The sequence below is a fragment of the Macrotis lagotis genome, chromosome X (assembly GCF_037893015.1).
Source record: "Macrotis lagotis isolate mMagLag1 chromosome X, bilby.v1.9.chrom.fasta, whole genome shotgun sequence".
Classification (NCBI taxonomy): domain Eukaryota; kingdom Metazoa; phylum Chordata; class Mammalia; order Peramelemorphia; family Peramelidae; genus Macrotis; species Macrotis lagotis.
Genome location: NC_133666.1, coordinates 293467123 through 293492227, shown reverse-complemented (window position 1 = coordinate 293492227; position 25105 = coordinate 293467123). Strand labels below are relative to the sequence as shown.

General features: G+C 35.6%; 1 protein-coding gene and 1 long non-coding RNA gene across 3 annotated transcripts in view; both read right to left on the bottom strand.

Annotated features, from left to right (window-relative positions):
* CCBE1 (collagen and calcium binding EGF domains 1) overlaps positions 1–25105 on the bottom strand; it is a 352034-nt gene that overhangs the window by 193161 nt on the left and 133768 nt on the right. The gene's annotated exons all lie outside the window — the stretch shown is intronic.
* The window catches only part of LOC141497711 (uncharacterized), a 75912-nt gene continuing 56472 nt past the window's right edge, over positions 5666–25105 (bottom strand). For both annotated transcript variants that reach the window (XR_012471413.1, XR_012471414.1), the window contains exons 4-5: positions 12054–12162; positions 5666–9567 (exon numbers count right to left, since the gene is read on the bottom strand). This is a non-coding gene — a long non-coding RNA (uncharacterized LOC141497711). The remainder of the gene's footprint in view (positions 9568–12053; positions 12163–25105) is intronic.

Below are 25105 nucleotides of genomic sequence, written 5' to 3'. Positions count from 1 at the left end.
TGCAAATAACATCATAAAATAAGTGTATGACTGGGAAAAAAAGATAGGTTGATCATAGTGTGAGATCTAGGGACAGGTAAAGGACAGGACAGATTCACTGTTCATAATCATGTAATGTAAAGAGAACACTCAGGAAGGTCTCCAGAATAGTGGGTGGCAAACCTGGGAAGGAGTGAATATGAACTAAAGTCACACAGGATGTGTGTGTGTGTGTGTGTGTGTGTGTGTGTGTGTGTGTATGTATATATAGTCAGAGATCCATGTGCTGGAGCACAACCATGAATGGACTCTCTTATTCATCTGTTCAGAGCCAAAAGGAAGCTACATAGTAAGATTAAAAAAAAACAAAGAATTTTCTTCTGGATTAATTTTCATAAGAATCAGTGTTTTGGGGGGTAGATCTGTGGTAGGCTGATGATTAGATTTTCTCAGTTACTGAGTTTGGGAACAGGTGGAGAAGATGGGGGGATGGCTAACAGATAAAGGTTTAGGAATTTTGGTAAAATGGGTGGGGTCAATAAACAATGGAAAAACAAATCATTTCTAAAAGTCTGTTGCTTGAAAACTCCATTGGCAATGTTGTTTTAATTCTGAGCCAAGAGGACCACTTCCTTCTCTTGCTGAACCCTAACAGAGGCCAAGTGCAAAGGCTAAAGCTAATTTGAAGCTCAGCTATCATAGGACCAGCTCAAGAAAATTACAACCTCCTGGTTAGACATCAATTATCTATTGGTATTTTCCAATTTCCAAGGCAAAACAGTATCATATTGTTTCAAATTTAAGATAGTCCCCAAAACTTGGGAGAGATGGAATGTATTCCAAGGTGCCTCTGAACATAGAAACCTGGTAACTTTGGAGTTACACAAAGTCAAACAAATTTAAATCTGCATATAAATGCATTAACATATGCATTCACACACACACACACACACACACACACACACACACACACACACACACACTCCAAATCTAAAAGTAATGCACATTTCTAACACTTTAGAAATCATTTTCCTCACAATGATACTGAGGTAGTGAAATATAATCTTAATTTTTCAAGTAAGAAAATAAAACTCAGAGTGATAAATTGACTTGTCCAAAGTCCCATAGCTATGAAGTCTCTGCTCTGGAAGTTGATCTATCCCCAATTTCTATAATTTTTCTGCAACATCTTATAGCCTCAATAGTAAACATATGTATTTGAGACTCCATGGAGCAAGGACATTTTGCATATAAATGATAATATTATAAATTCTTCAATTTTTTAACATTTTTATTAAAAGTTTTGAGTTCCAAATTCTATGCCTTCCTAAGATATGCAGATAATATTGTTTTAACTGACTTTTAGCTCTGAACAAAGATAAAAACTGGCACAACCTATTAAATTTGTTCCCTTTCCATGTCAAAAGAAATCATTTTAATGAGAAAATCACTACAATAAATATATCAACATATAAAAATAAAAGCATTCATTTTCTTTCATGACAATAATTTCATGTCATAAATGAATAATAGTAAATTACATTTTAATGCTTTAGGTGCTTTGCTAAGTGTTTCCTTAACAATCTCATCAAGTGGGCTTACAAGTTTTGAGATCTTCATTTGCAAATGAGGAAAATAAGACTAAGAAATAAGTTGATTTGCTTATAGTTATTTTATTCAATTGTTTTTGGGTGTGTGTGTGTGTGTGTGTGATTCTTTGGGACCCCATTTGAGGTTTTCTTGGCAAAGATAATGGAGTAGTTTGACATTTCTTTATAAATGAGAAACTGACACAAATAGGGTTAAGTGACTTGTCCAGGGTTACAACATTACTATCTGAGACCACATTTGAACTCAGTTCTTTCTGACTGTTCTATCCACTAACCCAACAAGGTGCCAATAATAATAAAAGCTAGATGTACAGTCAATAAATATTTAAAGTGAGATTTCTACCCAGATCTTCTGAACATACTGGTCTTCAAAAATTTTCAGTTTCACTCAGAATACTAATTGCTTTGTGACTGACTATTCCTTGGCAAACAAACTCTCCTAGTCACAGAATTCCAAACTGAAGAGACCCTTAGAGTGTTTACACTACAGAGAAAGAAACAGGTTTTGGGAGGAGAGGTGTCTTTACCTCAAAGACTTGACTTCTACATTTGCTAAAATTAACTGAAAGAAAAAAACGTAAGTAATCAAAATGTGACAGCAGGTGGCTGGTAACCCAGAAATGTTTATTTCCAGAGGGAAAACACATAAAGTACAGTGCTTCTGACCATCTCTCTTTATATAATGTATTTTTATTTGAAAAATTTGAATTTGAAAAAAAAGAATGTATACTACAAAACCCAGAAAGAGCTCCTACCTGTATTGTACAAAGGTAGATACCTTCCTTAGGGTTTACCAATAGAATCATTTCATATGTTATACATGATTGTATATGGACAACCTACATCAGATTGTTCACTGTCATGGGGAAGGGGGATAAAAGGAAAGATGATAGAAAATGAGGAACTCAAAACTTTACAAAAAGGTGAATGTTGAAAACGACCTTTTCATGTAATTGGGGGGAAAAAGGGAAAAAACATAGCAAGACAGCATGAATTGAGCAGAATCAGGAGAACATTGTACACAGAGATAGCAATATTGTAAGATGATCTCCTGTGAATAACATAGCTTTTCTCAGCAATACAATGATCCAAGAAAATTCTGCTGGACTTATGATGAAAGATGCTTTCTATCCATCTCCAGAGAAAGAAATGATGGAATCTGAATGCAGATACTTTCTTTTTCTTGGGGGTTTTTAGTCTATGTTTTCTTTTCCAGCATGGCTCACATGGAAATATGCTTTTCATGTCTAAACATATATAACCTAAAAAAAAGTACCATTTTACTGGAAGAGAGTGGAAGAGTGAGATTAGTTTAGTGCTTCTTTGATAAGCCCGAGAGACTTCCATAGACTTGGAGGCAGAGTGGAGTTAAAACAGAAACACTTCCTATCTTTTACAACATCCTCACTGCCTTTTACCAACATATTGTGATTGTTCAATTGTTGTTCAGTCATGTCTGACTCTGTCTTTTGGTGATGGCACTATCTTCTGCCTCCACTCCTGACTCTGGACTCTCTTTATCAGTAGTCTTCTCACCTAGTTGCTGCCTTCTTCCCTTTACCTCTCCTGATTGGTGAATTTCTGACTGGAGGCACCTTTCATAAAGTGCCCAGGTCATTCATACTGACTTTTCTTTTTTCAATTCTTCTACCCTTCTAGATTTCACTACCTCCTCACCAGTACCCTTAAGTATTTATTCCTTCCCCTCCAACATCATCCATTGCTTCCCTCCTTTTAAGTGTTACCTTACCCTATCAGAATAGAATTTTCTTAATGAAGTAACTTGAAGTGAGGAGGGAAGGTCCAGTTGTTCCAGATGAGATTGTTCCTCCAAATATTTTGGCAAAGTTTCAACCTAACAAGATGCTAAGTAGGAATTTGAAGCAAAATTTTATGCTGAAATCACCAGGTGATTAAGTTTTCTAGTCATTACTTCTCTTCAGTTCTCCCCTTACTTTTTCATGCCTCTTTCTTGAACAACCATCATCACTGTGTGAATGAAGCCCTTGGTTGTAATGCTACATCTGTTGTGGTACTTTAGAATTGCTTTGACATTTAGCCAATTGGAGCTTAGGGAACTTTTCTGTCCACCCCTGGGAGAATTCTTTCAAAGAGAAAATTCCTCTTAATAATAACAACAATAATAACTGCTTTTTTATTTGGAGTTTTAGGGAGATAAAGGTTTTCATACCCTTCACAATTCCATGAGATAGATACTGCAGGTATCATTAATGCAGTTTTATGGGGAAAGATGCTGAGGCATAGAAAGGTTAAATTACTTGACCCCAATCACATCACTAATGAGTTTCAGAAGCAGGTCTCACCCACCTCCAAGTTCAACACACTTTCCAATTCACCATGTTGTTTCTTCCATAGAGGGAAGCCAGAATGCCATGGAATTAATATGTCATTGTTCCTGGACTGAAACAAAAATGGTAATAAGGCAACCTTTTATGGTAGTTTTGGGGATCAAAACCATAGAAAACATAAAACACTGCAAGCCTTCAAGGGTTATGTAAATGTTCATTGTGAATGTAAATGTAAATTGTAAGTAGTAACAAGTCTGTAAAAGAAAGTCTCTAAAATTGAAAGTGTTAGACCTGGTGACAATCTAAATTGATAGAAGCTTTTTTTTTTACAGGCAGTTCTCTAAAATAACTCATTTCCATAGTATTTGAAGCACTTAGCACAGCCTTATGGGAGTTGCACTTAATAAATATTTGTTGAAATGAAAGGTTATGAAGCACACACAAAAAGAATAGAATTTTCTTTAGGATAGGGATTATCTTTTCTTCTATTTTTAGGGCTTAGTACAATGTCTGCTATTCAGTACACATTTAATAAATAATTGATTCTTGTAGTTATGAAAAATAGAAATGAAAGAAAAGTTATAAGGCTATATATTCCAGTTAGAAAAGTCCATAGAAGTAATCTAGTCATACCTGAAGAAGAAGCTTTTTTTTATACTCAGGCAAAAAACATTTATAATCTAGGGACTCCAGTCATGTATCTGGACTTAAAAGATCTAGAGTGATGGAGTCCTCACATGTTCCCAAAGCAGCTCATTCTATTTTTGGATAGCTCTAGTTGCTAGGAAGTTGTTATTGCTATAGTTGTTTTTTAATTGAAGCTCAGAATCAAACTTTGTAGCTTCTATCTATTGTTCCTAATTCTACTTTCTCAGACCAGACTCCTCCTTCCTCTCCCAGCCCCACAAAAAAAACTTGAATCCCTCTTTCATTGTACAGCAAATACTTGAAAATAGTCATAATATCCAACCTAAGTATTTTTATTCCACAGAATAGAATAAATATCCACAGTTTGTGCTAATGGCATAGTTCCCAGGCCCCTCATGAACTGAAACCTGCTCCAACTTGTCAATGTCCTTTCTAAAATATGACAGAAAGAACTTAACACAATACTCCAGATGTGGTCTGACCACAACTGAAGACAGTGGGACTGTAACCTCACTTGTTCTGGCACCACAACTCTACTGATGCAGACTAAGAACACATCAACATTTTTGACTGAACAAAAAAAAAAGTACTGTGCTCTTTCTACTACCTCATGTCTCACTACATATGTCCCCCCATTCTTTTTTTTTGCAAGACAATGGGGTTAAGTGGCTTGCCCAAGGCCACACAGCTAGGTAATGATTAAGTGTCTGAAGCCTGATTTGAACTCAGGTACTCCTGACTCCAGGGCTGCTGCTCTATCCACTGAGCCACCTAGCCTCCTCCCATTCTCTTTTCAACATAAATCAGAATGTATTTGTTTTTATTTTTTTAAGAAAAGATATCTTTTCCATAAAAAAAAGACGATTACACATTGAAGGTCATATATACATATATATATATATATATATATATATATATATAGAGAGAGAGAGAGAGAGAGAGAGATAGATATAGATATAGATATAGATATAGATATAGATGATATAGATATAGATATAGATATAGATATAGATATAGATATAGATATAGATATAGATATAGATATAGATATAGATATAGATATAGATATAGATATAGATATAGATATAGATATAGATATAGATATAGATATAGATATAGATATATATACACAGCCATCTGATGTACACAGTCCTCTTAGGGGACTATCTGAATGTGCTTTCTGTACACCACTTTTCATTTTCATTTTATTCAGATGTTTTTTTTGAGGGAGAGGTACCAAGTGTCTGAAATCTTCTGACTTCTACCTAGTCTCTTTCCATTCTACCAAAAAATCTAATCAATTCTGATATTGTTCCTATATAGGTTGTATAAATACACCCCTCTATATCCCCAGTCACTGATCCTGTAATTTTCCATATCAAAGTACAATATCCAGTGTAACGGTCCATACCAAGAAAGTTTTTGGTGATTCTTAAAAAAATTACAGGCTCCTAGATGGTGTAGTGGACTTATTATCCCGAGTTCAAATCTGACCTTAGATACTAGCTTTGACTCAATGGGCAAGTCATTTAACCCAATTTGCCTCAGTTTCTTCATCTGTAAAATGAACTAGAGAAGAAAATGGCAAACTACTCCAGTATCTTTGCTAAGAAAATCCCAGAAAGGGTCATTAAGAATTGGATACAACCAAATTAAGATAATTTTTTCTCCATTTAAGGAATATTTAATAGAGCTAGAATTTTAGAATCAAATTATTTTTTCTTACTCACCTAGCAATTATCTAAAACAATGGTGATGTTCTAATCTTTGCCCCAGAAAAGAATTACAAAGGGAAAGAAAGGAATACTTTAAATTTGTGTTCAGTGATTCTTTACTGATGACAATGGTGAGGAGAGTATGCTAATAGATACTTCAGTCACATGGGCTGCTGAAGGTAGTGCAAAGGCTGCAAACTAAAGTTGACCTTATCACAACAGAATATGGTAGCTTTAACTCTTAGCACTGTGAAATCCAGGATAAGTAATTAATTTCTTTGAATTCTAGTGTATTCAGGGATGAACTCAATTTTCTCCCTTTTTTTTTTTTTTGGTAAGGCAATGGAGGGGGTAAGTGACTTGCCCAAGGTCACACAGCTAGGTAATTATTAAGTATCTGAGGCTGAATTTGAACTCAAGTCCTTCTGACTCTATGGCAGGTACTCTATCCACTGCTCCACCTAGCTCCCCCAAAGAATTTAATTTTCACATGATTATTTACACCTTGGAAATCAGAGCTTGACTTATTATTTTGCTGACTGACTAATCCAAAGAAAGTGATGAACAACATATCAATATTACTAAAATTAATAATGTTTCACTAAACTTAAAAGTGTGGTAGTACCTTTCACTAATCCCAGAAAGCTGGTTGTTAAAAATTTACAAGCATACCATTGACCATAAGTCAAAAATTAGAAAGTGATTCAAGACTTCTTTAGATTGAAATTGAAAAGCTACATTTATATAATACTTTTAGGTTTACAAAGCATGTCCCCATAACAATCCTGTGAGGTAGGTTTTACAAATATCATTTGTCCCTTCCCCTTTCTTGCAGAAAAAGAAACTACTGCTCAGAAGTCAAAACAGAAGATCCAGGATTCAAATCCAGAGTGTCTGACTTCACTGGTGATGATCTTCTTTCCCTACCAGTCCATGTGTGAAAGATAGTACTATTAGCAGACATTGAAAATACTTGGCACTCTCACATTGTTGACAGATTTAGACCTCAAAGGTATCTCTGAGAACATCTTGTTAAAAATTAAACATTTCACATATGATGAAACTGAGGCTCAAAGAAGTTAAGCAACTTTCCTCAAGGTGACACAGGGACAGTATTTGAACCAAGGTCCTCAGACTCCCGATTCAGTTGTCTCCACTTCCCCAGACTGCCTCTCAAATTCCATCCCTCCTCTTGTCTTTCATGTGAACCTCATTATGTTCACAAAGAGTTCATACAGCAAACTAATAAGGAGTCCTTTAAAAAGTAGGTTGGCGGAGGAGAGAACTTGCAATTTCTCTTAGTATAGGTAACTCTTGGTTTTGATTGCAAGCCATATGTTACAGTGCTCATTTATAAGGCTACTGCTGTGATAATCACTTTGGCATGTGTGCACACTATTAAACATTTAGTTATAATATAGAAGCATGGGGTAGCAAAATAAATTTGCCATAGGAGGCAGTTTACATGTATGATGTTCCATTCGTCAAAGCCAATCAGAATCAATCTCTCTTCAAAAGATAACATACTCCCTTTTATAGCTAAAATGGAGGATAGATGATGGTCTCATAGACAAATGAAAGACTTAAGTTCCTCTACTGAATAGACATCCAGGTTTTGACCACAAGAGTTCCTTTTTATTCAATTCAGAGGCCAATTCTGAAGAAAAAGAATTGCTTCTGAGAAAATATCACACAGTATTCAGTATTTGGGCTAAGGCTTGACTCTCTTATCTCAGAGCTCTGGCCAGTATTCTATACTAAATGGTGAATCAGTCTCTGAAAAGGAAGGAATATATATGATGAGAGTTCATGTCATCAGTTAAGTAACAAAAAACACCAACATTTTTTTCTTTCATGGAGAATGTACCAATAAAATAATGAAATATCATAATAATTTAATCACCACAGAATGAAGTTTGCTATTAAACTAATCCATTCTGGATCTTAATTCATAAGACTTTAGTTACTGAATTTCCAAGAGGTCTTCAACATTTGGGTGTCTCCTATAAAATCCAGTCATATTTCATGTCCTTTGGGATAATAATATGTAAAGAAAAGCTTTGGTATTTATCATAACTTTTCAGTGACTTCACTTTAGATCTCAGTTGAAGGTATAAGTTTTATTGATGTATCAGTCTTATAAAAGAAGTAAACTAGAAGCTGGGGATCATAGGTCTCAGTAATTGAACTAATAGATTGCAGACTGTAAATAGATAACTGTGATGCCTTTTTGAAAATGGAGAGAAAAACTGTGTTGTGTGTTTATTTGCTAGGGTAGGAGTGGGGAGAGAGAAATTCTCAGAAAATATATTGAGAATAGTCCACCTTTACTCCTTTTACTTAATATCTGAATTCCAGCTAACAAAGACAAAAGCTGCCCCAAATAGCAGCTGTTGGCAGTTGATTTACTAGGAAAAGAAGTACTCCTCCTAAAAAATGTTTGCAAAAGAGGGTAAGGCTATTCTTTGAATTTCTTAACTGCTATTGATATTTGTCATTAATAGGAACACTACCAGATATCATTTCCTGTGCTGATTCCTTTAAAAAGAATGGGTCTACAAAGGTTTAAAAAGCTTATTTTGTGGGGGGTGGGGGGAGAGGAGAAGAGATAGTCTTTTTATCAATTTGATTATTCAAAGAGTTTATGAAAAATAATACTAAGCAATCTACAAAATAGCTATTTTAATGAATATATTTGAACAAAGACAGACTCATTCAGAGTTAAAGACCTCACGAGCACAATGTTTCCTTTGCCCATTTATACTGTTATCTTGATTTTTTTTATTATTTGATCCAGCATGAAATATCAATATCCTGAAGCAGACTCATGCTTCTTTCCTTGTCCTATTGTCTTACACCTCCAGAACACCTCCCCTCATTTTGTCTTATCATTTAGGTGATTAAATTTAGGGTGCATGGAATTTCCTTTGATGCACTCTTACACAGCTAGATTAGATTAAATAGTGGCTTCTTGCTGAGAATGGAAAGCTTGATAAAAAAAAGATTCTAAATGGACTATAATAAATGGGGCATATAAAAAGGTTCATAAATGGATCAAACAACCCAGTACGAAGCAAAAGGTTATTGCCTTCTCAAATGAAAAGTGGTATTTGACCAAGCTTAGCAGAGCCAATTTTAATTAATTATAGTAGTAGCTACAGTTCTGAGGTAAAAACTGAGCCTACTGGCAGCAGTATAGTTTACAAGGAGACTTGGATTGGTGTTTAGAACTCTTGGGTATGAGGTTCAGCATGACCATCTTTTACCTGTATCACTATGGGCAAAGTGTGCAGGCCTTGTCGTCATCTGTAATAGGAGAGAGATGAATCAGATGAGCACAGAGGTCACTTCCTAATATTTTGAAATTCTCCAGAGAGTCCTAGTCAGAGCTGAGTCAGAAACATGAATCATAATTGCTCCAAAGAACAGTAAAGGGAGACAGTCTCAAGCACAATCAAGAAAAAAATTCAAGAACCCCCTTTAAAAAAACAATTTCAAATGACCTAAATTCTCATCTCTAACATTATAATGCACATATTATTATATATAATTTATTTATATTATAATGCATATATCAATCATATATTCTCTATGGCCAATTTTGCACATTTACCCAATTTTCTTCTGCCACCCAAAATATTACCATGTTGCCCTGTACTCTTAGATCTTGTGTGATCAGGGAATGTTTATATTAATCTAAGAAAATAATTAGGTAAAAAGGATTGGCCTTATGCCCTTCCTTCAGATAAGATATGAGACAGAACCATATCCCCATCCTTCTTTGCCATAGTGGGAAACTATAGGTATAGATCATTACTTTCTTTCTTTGTTTATTCTTTGCTATAAGGCAGACCTCCCCAAAAGAGAAATTGGGGTGTTAAAAAACCAAAAGTTAGCAGAAAAATACCGCTAAACATTATTTTCTCACCCCCTAGCTGAAAGCAAAAACAAAAACAAACTCTTGTGATACATTCTAGTACCAAACAAACATTGTTTTTGGTCTTCTTGCTATTTTTTTTTTTTATTATCTGCACCACTACTTTTCTCTAGGAGTGCAGATAATAAAGAGCTGACTCTGAAAATATAATAAAGAGCTGTCTCTAAAAATATTACCTCCTCCAAATGATAATCAGAGAACATTGATAAAAGACCTAATGTGCATATTTGAGCATGGAGCCTGAGATAAGGTAAGCTCACTGGACACATTTATAATCTTTACAATGCTGGATGCTGACAGGATTTGGTTGAGTATTCTCCCAAGATCACTGATTTATTATGACATCTCTGCATTCACAGCATTTTACAAAATGGCACAAAGTTGGGACTGTCCCAGGACAGGCTTTTTGCATCTCCTATCAGCAAAAAATGTCATCATGTGCAAGTCAGAATTGTTACACCTTGGTATATGAATGGGCTAAAAGCCAGCTCAGATCGTGAGACTTAGAAATAACCATTTCTGACTGGGCAAATGAGAGAGACATGTGCTTCAATAAGGTTCTTGCCAGGTAGCACTTTCCTTGTGGTTCATCAAGGCAAGATTCTGTCTCTACTCAACACCCCCTTATTACATCTCATTCAACTGATACATTAGCAGGGTAACTATTATGAAAGCATACTTCACATTAAAAAAAAAGATTTTTGCACCATAAAATTATTCACCACAGGGTCCTTTCAAAAACAGCAGCTAGAATCCCTTTTATATAACAGGAATATATATATAGTTTCCAGAAGTTTGGTGAACATAATACTTTTCAGAAATACATCTCTTATATAAAGTTTGTAAACCAAGGAATGACAATTTTGATTCCCTTCCCTATTTCCACCTATAAAAATAAGACAAGCTCACTTTTAATTATTCTGATATCTCTCATATTCATATTTTTTTATTTGTTTGTAATTCTTTAAAGGCAGATATAATAGATGTGTTTCAAAAAAAAAGTATGTCAGTCAAATACTAGAAGCAGAAATGTTTAAAATAACCCCTAAGCAAATCATTTTATAAAGCAAATAAACCTTTTATAACCCATGACAGTTTAATCTGTTTAGTAAGCTTGAGTTTTCTCAAAGGAGAGTAGACCTGGAATAAGTAATTGTTCCCATTCCTTGAGCACTTTCAGTTTGCAAAGCACTTGACACATGTTTTAATTTATCATTTGATCCTCAAAAAAGCCTGTGAGGCAGGAGCTCTCATTATAACTATTTTACAGTGGAGGAAATGGGTATCCATTAGAGTTAAAATGGCCTTGCTCAAAATCACAGAACTAGGTAATTGTTGAGTAGGCATTTGAATTCAAGATTTTCTAGGTTCAAGACCAGAATTCTATTATTATGCCCTTATTCAATGATTTTAAGTCTTTCTACCCCTAAATTTTGTCCTTGTCTAAGCTAAATTGTAATTTCCAAAGTAGTTCTTCTGTTTAGACTAAATAGGTGGCAAACTTCAAGAAATTGAGGGTCTTTGAGAAAGAACAGAGTGTCTTCCACCCCCTTTGCCAAATCTCCTTATTAGTTTTGGCATGGTAGCTGACATTTCTATTTCTGGGATTTGGTAACATTGATGGCTTCTAAAATTTAAGAAATCACATTTAGCTCTATTTAGACTTTACCATCTTAGTTTTAAACAGTTTGTTTAGCAAAGGGCAAAGCAGGGGAAAACAAGGTGTTATATATAGCTCAAGTGAAAGTTTTTATGCCTTTCTGATCAGTCCCCTCCCCCCCCACTCCTAGCTCACCTAGTTATTAGTAATTTCTCCCTCTTGAAATTACTTTGTGTATAGTTTATAATCTATTACCTTGTGTACAGATTGTCTGTTTTAGAAGGACATAAAGTCTTTGAAGTCCTTACTAGGATATATAGCCCTTGCACTTAGTAGGTTCTTCACAGGTATTTGTTGGATTGAACTGAAAAGGAAGCAAAGACCAAATTTGAGGAGCAGGAGAGAAAGAGGGTGACAAAGGTAAATTTCACTAACTTTTATCATTTTACTAGGGGCTGCTGGCAGTCATCTTCATGTGGATAGGAACCAACCACCTTCCTTTATTACATATCTCAGTATTAAGGGTTTTTACAATTCCAGCAATGTCATAGACAACAAAATGTGGATCAATGAGTAAAGAAATAATTTCCTCATTTACTAGAAAACTAGATATGTTCAAAATGTTGAACTAATAAAAAGCAGCCTGAAAGAATTTACCTTGTCTAAGAATAAACATAGTCTCAGTTTCTCAACCTTTCTGGCAGAACCCACTGACATTTTGGGATTCTTTAACTTTCAATTGCCAATTTTTTTGTTTTAAAATATAAAGTTTTATTGATGCTTTTTGTTTCTCAGATAAGTTACTTTCCAATAACGTTTTCTCATCACCCATAGTACCCTCTTATACAACAACAAAAAAAGAATCAACTAAACCCAAGCAACAGTAACATATTTGACTGTATGAGTGACATTGAATATTTACTATATATCTATATCTATATATATATATATATATCATCCCACTTCTCTATGTAGAAGGGTGAGGTAGGGAACATAGGTTCATAGAATGGGGATACATTTTACATAAACTTTTAAATCTATCTATATCTATATCAAGATAGAGAAGGGGCAGCTAGATGGCACAATGGGATGTCACCCCCCCACCAAAATAAAGAATTATGGGTATAAAGGCGGAAGAAGGGGTATGTATGCTAGAACCAGCTCAAAGTGCTGATTTTTAAATTTTTACTGTATTTACACCTCAGCCCTGTAATCAGGAGGACCTGAGTTCAAATCCAACCTCAGATACTTAATAATTACCTAGCTGTGTGACCTAGGGCAAGTCACATTGTTTTAATCCCATTGACTTGCAAAAACCAGATAGATAGATAAACAGATAGAGATAGAGATATAAAGATATAAAATTTCTAGAGAATATAATCCTCAAGCTCTTCCCTACTCATTAAATAAACACCATTTTCTGGGTCTATGGTTCAAGTTCTGCCTTTGATATAGACTATGCGATCTAGAACAAATCACTTAAGCTCTTGGTGCTTGGTTTAGACAAATTTTTAAGACTAGTCTACATTGGCAATTTAATGTTCTTCCTCTGAAAGTTCTTTACAATAGTGAAATCACAGATCTGATTCCTAACCATATCCAATCATTGACTCACACCATCACCCAGTGATCTCAATGCTATTGCTAACATACGTGTGCGTACGCATACACACACACACACACACACACACATTCTGAGAAACAAAGGGAACCTTTAAAGCAGCTGAATTTATGACTTCAATCACTTGCCTTTGACCTAAGAAATAAACCTTCTCTCTCCAATTGAAGTATTTTCTTAGTTCCTCATTTAAAATTACATGTTCAGAAAGTGATAAATATAATGATAATCATATGTTTCTACAAGCTTAGCAATAAGAAATCTGTAGTTATCATAGAATCTGGATAATGTAAATTGAACAGATGGAGTTTAGTCAAGTTAACATAAGCCAGATAAGCACACATAGACAAGTTTCCTGTGGGTCAATCCTCAAGTGTGTTGATGGTTTTCACTCACTTTTTGGAGCAAAGTTAAAAGACCAAAGGCCTGTTGAACTCTTGCCAGAGTTGGAATGCTCTAGGTCTCCAGAGTTCATCTAAAGCAACATGCTGTTCTTTTTTGTTATTGTTTGGGGTCAATATCTTATTAGTGGAAAATATTTTGACTTTCAGAGGAATGTGGAAATTAGAGATGGAATACCTGCTTAATAATCAATACATTGAGAATAGTTTCCTAATATTGGTCCTTTCCTAGTCCTAGTGTACCATTATCCACTAGGTACCACTAACTCTGTCACCTTGTCCTAGAATCCAATGATTCTTAACTGATGGCATTTCTTGGTATCACAGGAATGCCACAAAACTGCTCCTGCTCAAATTTTCAAAATTACTTTTGATTGAAAGAATAAATAAAAGCCTTGATATTGTTAGGAGAATCATAGATATAGAACTAGTAATGACCTCAGAATCTATTTAGTCCAAATTTCTTAATTTGCAGATGAAGAAACTGAGGACCAGAGAACTTAAATGACTTGCTTCCAAAGATGAGATTTTTGGGATTTGAATCACAGTCCTCTGCCTCCAAATCTATTGCTCTTTGCATAATAACATACCACTTCTGCAAAGAATGATTGTTTTAAAATCATACAAGAGGATGGGAGCTATACAACCTCACCAGGATAAAGAATTATGGGTGGAAAGGTGGAAGAAGGGGTATGCCAGAACCAGTTCAAGTGCTGATTGTTAAATTTTTACTGTATTTACATCTCAGAAATAGACAAAATTGTCAACTAGTGTTGGATTTTTTATTTTGTTACTTGTCTAAACTTAAGAAAGTGATGAAGAAATTGTTAACAATTCAGATTAAACTTAAATGCATACAATTCTTTCTCAGAGTCAGTTGTTTTTTGTTTTGTTTTGTTTTTTTTGTTTAGGTTTTTGCAAGGCATTGGGGTTAAGTGGCTTGCCCAAGACCACACGGCTAGGTAATTGTTAAGTGTCTGAGACTGGATTTGAACCCATGTACTCTCCTGACTCCAGGGCTGGTGCTTTATCCACTGCGCCACCTAGCCACCTAGCCACCCCCTAGAGAGTCAGTTGTTAAACATAAACCAATTTACCCTGACTAGAAGAGAACATAAAAGCCAGGTAAGTTTAACGTCCTCATTTTATAGATAAGAAAGCAGAGACCCTGAGAAGGTAGATAACTTATTCAAATAAATAGAAAAGAAGAATCTGAACCAAGATTCTTTGACTCCAAATTTCCTGTAATGTACCATGCTGCCTCTTGGAGGGAAACTGAGTCTTTCCAAAAATAAAAGGATGGAATATCACACATTGCTTCACAAGGAGGAGGAAATACTGTACTAGCCTATCCTAGGATATCTTCTGGTATCCAGAAGTGCATTCATCTACATATACTAGAACATACTCCATCTTGGGAAATACTGATCTAGACAAGGCTTCTGAAATCAAAGAATACATTTCTCTCATAATTTGCTAGCATTAAGTGTTAGAGATTTGCCAGTGAAGTTTCAAAGATCACATTCCTAAGAACAAAGTTTCATCTTGATTAATTCCCCTAAAGGAATTATAGTGTCTAGAAGGTATCTTACAAGGTCACCTTGCCCTAGCTGTAGTTAGGATTTTCAGGTCCATGTGGAAATCATGTCAAGCTGATGATAAATGCAATGCTCAGTAGTACAAAAGGCCATATTGTTGACTAGATTCATGTTTAACATTTTTTAAGACATCCAAGGCTCGAATATTTATTGAGGCCCTAGAATATTGAAAAGTATCATTATCAGGCCTAGGATGGGGGATACAAAGCTGAATAAGGTGGCAGCACCTGACCTCAAGAATCTTATACTATGACCAATAATCAAAGCAACTCATGGTTTCATAAATGTAGAACTTTCCTCTATTGGAAAAAGTGGCAAGCCCTTCATGACTTCTCATCTTGCACAATTCTATTCTATAGAACAAGACAGATCTAGAAAAGGAAAGAACCTCAGAGATCTAAATGCCTCCTCTCACAGATGATGAAACTTAGACCTAGGGAAGTTATGACATACCAAAGGTCATACAAAGTAGCAAGTGTTGGAGGGGAGATTTGAATTCAACATCCTTGACTACAGAATTAGTGCTTTCACTATACCATACTGTACACCCCACTCCCTATGGAATGCATCACAAGTTCTTTGGGAGCCCTTCCTCTAGGAAGGGAAACCCTTCCTCAAACCCTCTTAATTCCTCTTTTAATGTTTTCCTATTTATCATATATATATAAATATATGTATATATATATATATACATATATATATATATATAGCTTGCTTTATAAATATTTGTTTATATGCTCTCTATTAGATTGTAAGCTCCTTGAAGTCAGGACTATCTTTTGCCTCCTTTTTGTATCTCTTGTATCTCTTTTAATCAAGGTAAACTGGTAAATGTTTAACAGCTATCTAAGAAAGAATTGTATGCACTTCATGCATTTAAGTTGGGTTTTGGGTTTTTTTTTTTAGTTTTTGCAAGGCAAATGGGGTTAAGTGGCTTGCCCAAGGCCACACTAGGTAATTATTAAGTGTCTGAGGACAGATTTGAACTCAGGTACTCCTGATTCCAGGGCCAGTGCTCTATCCACTGCGTCACCTAGCCGCCCCTCATTTAAGTTTAATCTGATTTATTAACACTTTCTTCATCACATTCTTAAGTCTAGACAATCAACAAAATAAAAAATCCAGCATTGATTGTCAGCTTTTGTCTATTTCTGAGGTGTGAATGCTCACAGTGAAACAAAAATGCTAGGCACTGTATATTGCATTGAATAAGTAAGCTGTGTATAATTCTTGTTTTCTTGGAGGATTCATCCAATTCCCTAAAGTTCTTCATCTCAGTCCTTTAATTTTGGGAGGAGAGGGAAGAAGGTGGCCGAGGTAAGACAAGAATGTGAGATATTGTGATAGAGGGTTGACTTAAGAGTCAGGAAGGTACAAGCTTAAGTCTTATCATTGACTGACTGAATGACCATGAGCAAGACATTAAGGCTCTCATTAATGCTAAGGAAGCTATCTATTATTCTATGTTACAGAGGAGTTGTTCGTTTCCATCAGGGGTGGGCATTTCATACTGTGAATTCCCTACATCAATGGAACTGCTGGTCTGCCACTACCTTCCTACACCATCCCCCAAAATGAGACAAGAATACAAATAGTTGGACTACAAAGTAGATCACAAGTATTACAGAAGAAAGATAAAGAATTCCAGTGGTTCAAAAGATTGATCATGCTTTTCAGTATGGAGGTTGATGAAGAAGAATTAACTATGAGGAAAAGATGCATGAAAGGGATAGAAATATGAGATGAACCTTGAAGGATGCATTTGAGAGGCAGAAATTGGGGGTAGGAAAGGCAAAAAAAAGAATGGCTCAAATGCAGGGGAGAACAGAATGTTTGAGATATGATGAATGGTTCAGTTTAGCTGGATGTACATGTGGAAAAATGTAGGGAGATGAGCCTGGAAAGAAAAATTAAATATGAAGCTGAGATGTTTCAAAGTAATTCTTTAGACCCTAAAGAGACATTGAAGATTTTTAACCTAGGAAATGACACAAACAGAACTATCATAAGTTCCCTTGGCAGAAATTTCCTGTCTTTAAAATCAGAACTCCTTCTGCTGAGCATTTAAACAGTCAATGATCTCTATATGCCTCCTGACTTCTGGCAGCTTCAACTGTAAAATAAATGGCATCTGTATGAACATCTCATCCAATATGAATGAAAAAGTAATGGGATAAACCAAAACACCATGTTTTAAAATGGTGGCAAGTTACCACATTATCTTAGAATTTCTAATTTTAGAAATTAAAACCAGAAATATTGAGAATGTGGATGTGGGGAGAGGAGTCCTGACAAAATGTCTAATGGATGGGTCCAGCAGACCAGTGTCCTGAATCTGTGCCAGCAGAGTAGATCAGAGAGGCATGTCTCTAATTATTTTTCTAACAGCCTCGCCAAATAATTGTTTTCTTTGTTTAAACACTAAAAATAAAATGTAAATAGAAGGGTATATGTGATTGGGCCATTTTGGAAATGTTTCAGTTTCCATTTCTGGACTAGAGTCAAAAGTTTTAGATGAAAGAGGATAATATTTCAGAAATCAGCTAGGCTTGGGCTGAGAGGGAATCATTCTTGGCTCTGATACAGTGACAAAGGAAAGGAAAAAAAATCTTAGCAGCAAATGAGCTTCTTCAGCTTTTGACAGGAGCTGAATTTCTGTTACTCATGTCTTCTTCTCTGAGGTATTCTACAGAAGATTCATATCCTAAGATGATACATTCTATTAAGATAGCAAAAACTTTTTGATTTTTCTAATGTTTTAAGAAAATTCCCATATTCATGACACTGTTAATTTCTTACAGCTTACTGAAGAAATGGATTATTGTTCAGGTCATATTTTTGATATAGCAATTAATATATTTTGAAATACTTCTAATTTAAAATGTTGCACCCACTACTTAGAATGAAATTAGGCCAGGCCACAGATGATGAATTTGATCTCTACTTAGTCTAGTTAATGTCATAATGAGACAAATCCTGGTTTCTAATCAACATAGAATTAGAATCCCAATCATTTGTGCCATAGCACCAAAGAAAGAACCTTGTTTTCCAGCTCCTGACTCTGCTCCCCAGCCCGGAGATTGCTCCCTCTCTCAATCAAATGTGATAGCACTCCATATTCTCCTGTCTCCAAGTAGCAAAGAACATACAGTGGTCTCTAACTTCCTGGTCTATGGACTAGGGCTACTGGGATATGTAAATAGGGGCATGGTTTTATTTATTTTTTTATTAATGAAGGCCTTAACACCTGATATGCAATAGGACAAAGGAACTTTTGAATTGTGACCAGGGATGCCTCCCACTAATTGAGGATAAGATAAGGGGGGAAGCCATGTTGGGACAAAGTATTTTCCTGAAACTTACAATGGCCAAAAGGCACCACAAATAAAGTATATAGTTTTGAAAAAAGTTTAATGTGTGCCACGGGCTACTAAGTGCATTTCCTGTTAATGATGGATCAGTCATGTCCTTTCTTTAGAAGAGGTAGAATTGTTTAAACAAAAGTTCCCTGTCATTTTATTTTTTGAGCTGGTCATAGTTCTCAGAGTTAAGTTCTTTTCTTGACGAGCAATAGGAATAAACAATACGAATACCATATAAAGCTTCTACAAAATCATACTGGAACATCATCAAGTCCATCCTCCTATATCCCGGGCATGATATTTTTTTAAAGGCTGTCTACCCTTTTTATAAAGCTCTCCAGAAAATATTTCACAACCTCCTATGGTAAGTTTCAGAGTTTCACAATTTAAATCAAAATATTACTTTGAATTGACCTCTACTCAGTGGATCCTGCATTGTTACTGACCCTAAACAACTTGACACTTGGTACACCCCTAACAACTGGGAGTATACCAGCCAAAGAAACTCTAAACATGGTTTTCATGAAAGAAGATATCATGGTTCCAATATTTTCCCCAGAAGTTTCAAGAATAATCCTCAGCATGGTTCCAGAAATCCAAAGTCATGTCAGGTTTCCATCCTTTATGGGGGCTACTGGAATTCAAGTATTAGACAGGAAATTCCTGAACTTTGGCAGGGCTTATAGGGGATTTCGAAGTATCCCAATGTGGCAGGGAATTTCTACTCCTGAACTCCTGGAAAGTGGACCTGGAACCCTAGTAGTCTCTGAAATTCCTAAGTACTCTCTTCTCTAGTCAATTTTTGATTTTGGAATAGGTTTTCTGAATTAGCAGGAGCTGAGTTTCCACAGATTCTTGAAAGCACCAGGCAGAAATCTGCCCATAGAAGCATCATACAATTACTAATTAAGTATGAATTAAACACCAAGGTGTAACACCACTTAATTTGAACCCTCAGAAGTTATTGTTGATTTAGAGAGTGCCTATGCCCTCCAGGGAGGACCCTACTGAAAGGATTTTGCATATATTGTTGCTTTTAATGGGGAAGTAAACCAGGGAGGAAAATATTCAAGAAAGAGGACAAGGAAGCAGCTAGAATGAGTAAGCTGGCTAATACAGTGGAATTTACCATGGTTCCTCCCCACCCCCCTGAACTACTGAGACTCAGGAGGCCAACCCTTGGGTCTGAACACACTGGTGTAATTTACAGTGGTTGCCAATATTTCCTAGAGGAGCAACACAGAAGGAGTCAATGGCCCGTTTGGGAAATTCCCTCAGTAAGGTCTTCAGGCAGGTACTGAATAAAAGTTTGTTGACTGGTTGCTCTAAATCAGCGACTTAAAGTGAACATACTACATACCTTAGATAAAATTATGAACCTCTAGATATTCTATGGGTTAGTCTCTCATTTATTATAATCAAAATAAACCTATCATTGTAGGTACTATATCCTTCAAGGGAATAAGAACTACTTCATGTTAGGAAAATATACATAATGAATTGTTTGGGACCCAGCTGGAAGTGAACAATAATTAGAATGCTAAAAAACACTTAAGTGAATATCCTTTCTCAGCTAAAAGTTTTAAGTTAAACATAGTTAAATTTAAAAAAATGTTGAAAGGATGCCCATTATCATAACTACTATTCAATATCGTATTAGAAATATTAGCTTCAGCAATTAGAGAAGAAAAAGAAATTGAAGGCATTAGAATTGGGAAGGAAAAGACAAAACTCTCATTCTTTGCAGATGACATGATGGTATACCTAGAGAATCCCAAGAAATCATCCAAAAAACTACTGGAAACAATTAGCAATTTTAGCAAAGTTGCAGGATATAAAAATAAACCCTCATAAATTCTCAACTGTTCTATATATGCTTAGCAAGATACAGCAGGAAGTACTGGAAAGAGAAAAATCCCATTCAAAGTAACTTCAGACAATATAAAATACTGGGAGAGTCTATTTGCCAAGGCAGACTCAGAACACTTTTCACACAAATTAAATCAGATTTAAATAACCGGGCAAACATCAACTGCTCATGGATAGGTAGAGCTAATATAATAAAAATGACAATTCTACCAAAACTAAACTACCTGTTTAGTGCCCTACCAATAAAAATCCCCAAAAATTACTTTAATGAGTTAGAAAAAGTTGTAAGTAAATTCATATGGAGAAATAAAAAGTCAAGAATTTCCAGGGATTTAATGAAAAAAAAAATGCAAAAGAAGGTGGCTTAGTCCTCCCTGATCTAAAATTATATTATAAAGCATCAGTCATCAAAACTGTCTGGTATTGGCTAAGAAATAGAGTGGTGGACCAGTGGAATAGACTAGGTGCAATAGCAGGAACCAATTATAGTAATCTGCTGTTTGATAAACCCAAAGAGTCTATTGGGATAAAAACTCTCTTTGATAAAACTGCTGGGAAAAATTGGAAGTATGGAAGAAACTTGTATTAGACCAACATCTCCTGCCCTACACCAAGATGAGATCCAAATGGATACAGGATTTAGACATAAAAAAAAAACTAGAAGCAAACTAGAAGATCAAGGACTAGTTTACCTGTCAGATCTATGAAAAGGGAAGCAGTTTATGACTAAGGAAGAGATGGAGAACACCACAAAAAACAAACTAGATGATTTTGATTACATTAAATTAAAAAAGATTTTGCACAGACAAAACTACTGTAACCAAGATCAAAAGATAAGTAGTAAACTGAGAAAAAATCTTTACAACTAATGTTTCTGACAAAGGACTCATTTCTAAAATATACAGAGCACGTAACCCCATTGCCTTGCCAAAAAAAAAAAAAACTAAACTAAAATATACTGAGAAGTGAGTCAAATTTTTTTTTAAAAAGCTATTCCCCAATTGACAAATGGTCAAAAGATATGCAAAGGCAATTTACAGATGAGGAGAACTAAGCAATCCATAGTCATATGAAAAATTACTCTAAATCATTAATTATTAGAGAAATGCAAATTAAAGCTTCTCTGAGCTTCTCTCAGACTAGCCAAAATGACCAGAAAGGATAATGATCATTGTTGGAAGGGTTTTGGGAAGTCTGGGACACTATTACATTGTTGGTGGAGCTGTGAACTCATCTAACCTTTCTGGAGAGAAATTTGGAACTATGCCCAAAGGGCAATAAAAATGCGCATACCCTTTGATTCAGCAATACCAGTACTGGGTCTATACCCTGAAGAGATGATGAAAAAGGGTAAAAACATCACTTGTACAAAAATATTCATAGCAGCCCTGTTTGTGGTGACAAAGAATTGGGAATCAAGTAAATGTCCTTCGATTGGGGAATGGCTTAGCAAACTGTGATATATGTATGTCATGGAACACTATTGTTCTATTAGAAACCAGGAGAGATGGGAATTCAGGGTAGCCTGGAGGGATTTGCATGAACTGATTCTGAGTGAGATGAGAAGAACCAGAAAAACACTGTACACCCTAACAGCAACATGGGGGTGATGATCAACCTTGATGGACTCACTCTTTCCATCAGTGCAACAATCAGGGACAATTTGGGGCTGACTGCAATGGAGAATACTATCTGTATCCAGAGTAAGAACTGTGGAGTTTGAACAAAGACCAAGGACTATTAATTTTATAAAAGAAAACAACAACAAGAAAACAGATATCTTATTGTCTGATCTTGCTATCTCTTATACTTTATGTTTCTTCCTTAAGGATATGATTTCTCTCTCATCACATTCAATTTGGATCAATGTATGCCATGGAAACAATGTAAAGACTGGCAAATTGCCTTCTGTTGGGGTGGGGGAAGGGAGTAAGGTTAGGGGAAAATTGTAAAACTCAAAATAAATAAAATCTTTAAAAAACAAAAATAAAGAAATGTTGAATTAGGAGTCTGAGGACCTTGGCTCAAATTCCAGCTCAGATTCGATCTCAACTCTTCCATTTGTATGACCTCCAAAAAAAAAATCACTTAACTTCTCTGGAACTCAATTTCCTTGGTAAAATGAGGTGGTTGGACTAAGTGTCTGCAAAGGTTCCTTTCAGATCTAAGTGTGTGATTCTCTGAGCAATTATTTCCTCCAGCTCTTCTTTTCAAGTTTACTTCCCTACAATATTCAATAGATAGTCAATAAGCATTTATTATATACCTACTATAGCAGGTTGGACTATAAATTGGGCTAAAATCTGAGGCAAAACACAATACCTGCCTTCAAGGAGCTTACAATAAAATGGAGGGAAGGAAGGTCATAAGAAGAAGCTTTAGTTAGATGGGAAATGATGAGAGGGTTTCACTGGGTCCCTTCTTTAAATGGAAAATCTTGAAAGAGTTCTCTGATGACTACCCTCTACTTTCTCCTATCAGAGGCAGGGAACACTGAAGATGCATGAGTTTCCCAGTTGATGCAAGCTTGCAGGAAAGATGCATTAGTGGAGGCAATGGTGAAGTCAGAAGATCAGCTGGGTTGGAGATGGTTTAAAAAAGGGGGGGGGCTAGAGAAAAAAAAAAGTTTCCCTCATATTACCAAAGGGTATTGTGAAGCAGATTAATAAAATACTGTCTGCAAGTAAATAAGTCTTATGTGCAAATGCAAAGATTGGTATCTGGGCAGGGAGTAAGATCATGCTACAGAATAAGAATTTGACAAGACTGGTGATGGTGGTACCAGTGGTTTCTCTAACTTGATGATGAGGTGAAAGGATCAAGAGAAGTCATTGAGTCAGGATTCTAAGAACAGGAATATTTTCCAGGTACATGGGAGTTTATCAAAGTAATGGAGACTCATGACTAACTCTATTCATGAAGAATTAAGATTATTCCATGCTCATAGAGTTATATTAAGGTCCATTTCAAAAACCATCCTCCCCTGGTAAGTTTTCTTTTTCATTGTTGTGAAACAAAAAATGTGTTCTAACTCTTTGGGGTTTAGTGAGAATGTTAGAAGTGGGTAAATTATCCTAGAGTAGGAATCAAAAGCTTGCGTTATAATTAATCACTTTTTAAAATATCAAGACTTTCCTTTTTATTTAAATTGCTGTAGACATCAGTATATAAAAACAAAATCCCTCAAACATCGTTGATGAGGACTTCTATGTGGGGGGGGGAGCAAGGGGAGGGTATGAAAAGGAGAGAGAAGAGAATGGGGAGGGGGAACCCTGTTTTAGTTGTGCCAAGTATTGTAATTAAATCATGGATGTTCAGAAAGGCCTGTGCCTTTTTCCTCATCTCTGATTTTTCCAAAAGTTTCTCTCCTTTGGTGAGTTTATATTCCTTTGTACATCTTTAAATAATTAGGAAACTCAACAATTAGTTGGCTTACTGATGTATGAAGGTTAAGGCATCCATAAATGTGAAGCATTTTTATAATACATAATGCAACCCAAATGGAATGAAAAATATTGAAAAGAGATCCAATGTTATTTAGATTTGTGTTTGTCCTTTGTAGGCTATATTCACTATTACATAATGTACATTTCACTTTGTTTTCTCTGCTGTTCTCTGAGAACAACAGATTTGCTTTAGCCAGCTACTGGCAAAAAGACAGCACAAATTATCTGAGTAGCAAGACTTCTCTTTTTATAAAAAAGATAGCTTTCCCTAGAGCAGTGGTATCAAACTCAACTAGCTATTAAACCACAATAAAGGTCCCTGGAGACTGCATATTGACTTGGAAAAACCACACATATCAATATTACCCATATTCTATTTTATTTTTATTTATTTCATTAAATATTTCTCAAAGACATTTTAATCTGGTTAGAGTGTTGCTCAAAATGAGTTCAAAACTTCTGCCTCAGAAGATGGAGTCATGTTCCCCAGAGGAATCCATATTACCATATTTCCCTGCATATAAAATGCACTTTTTTTCAAAAAATTTGAGGTCTAAAAACTGTGAGCATCTTATATAGTGGTTATAGATTTTTTTACTTGCATTTCCTGCTTTTTTCATTTGTCTTTGCACTCATTGTTTCACATTTGTTACTGGTATATTAGGTTACATTTTGCCACATTTTGCTCAGAAATGTCTTAGAAAAGATTTTCCTACAGTGCTGAATTCAAGTTCAAAGTGATCCAGTTTAGGATGTTCTAGGTGGCACAGTGGATAGAGCACCAGCCCTGGAACCTGGTGTCAAAGTGATCCAGTTTGCAGAAGTACATGGAAATCATGCTGCCAAATGTTAGTTTGGTCCTCCTCCAACTGAGAAAATAATCTGACACTGGCTACAGGAAGAAGAAACCCTCCTGAAAATGCCTGGCAGAAGAAGGCCATGAGAGGCAAGTCAGCAAAATGGCCTGATGTAGAGAGGGAACTGAAGAGATGGATTGAAGAGCAAAGGGTCAT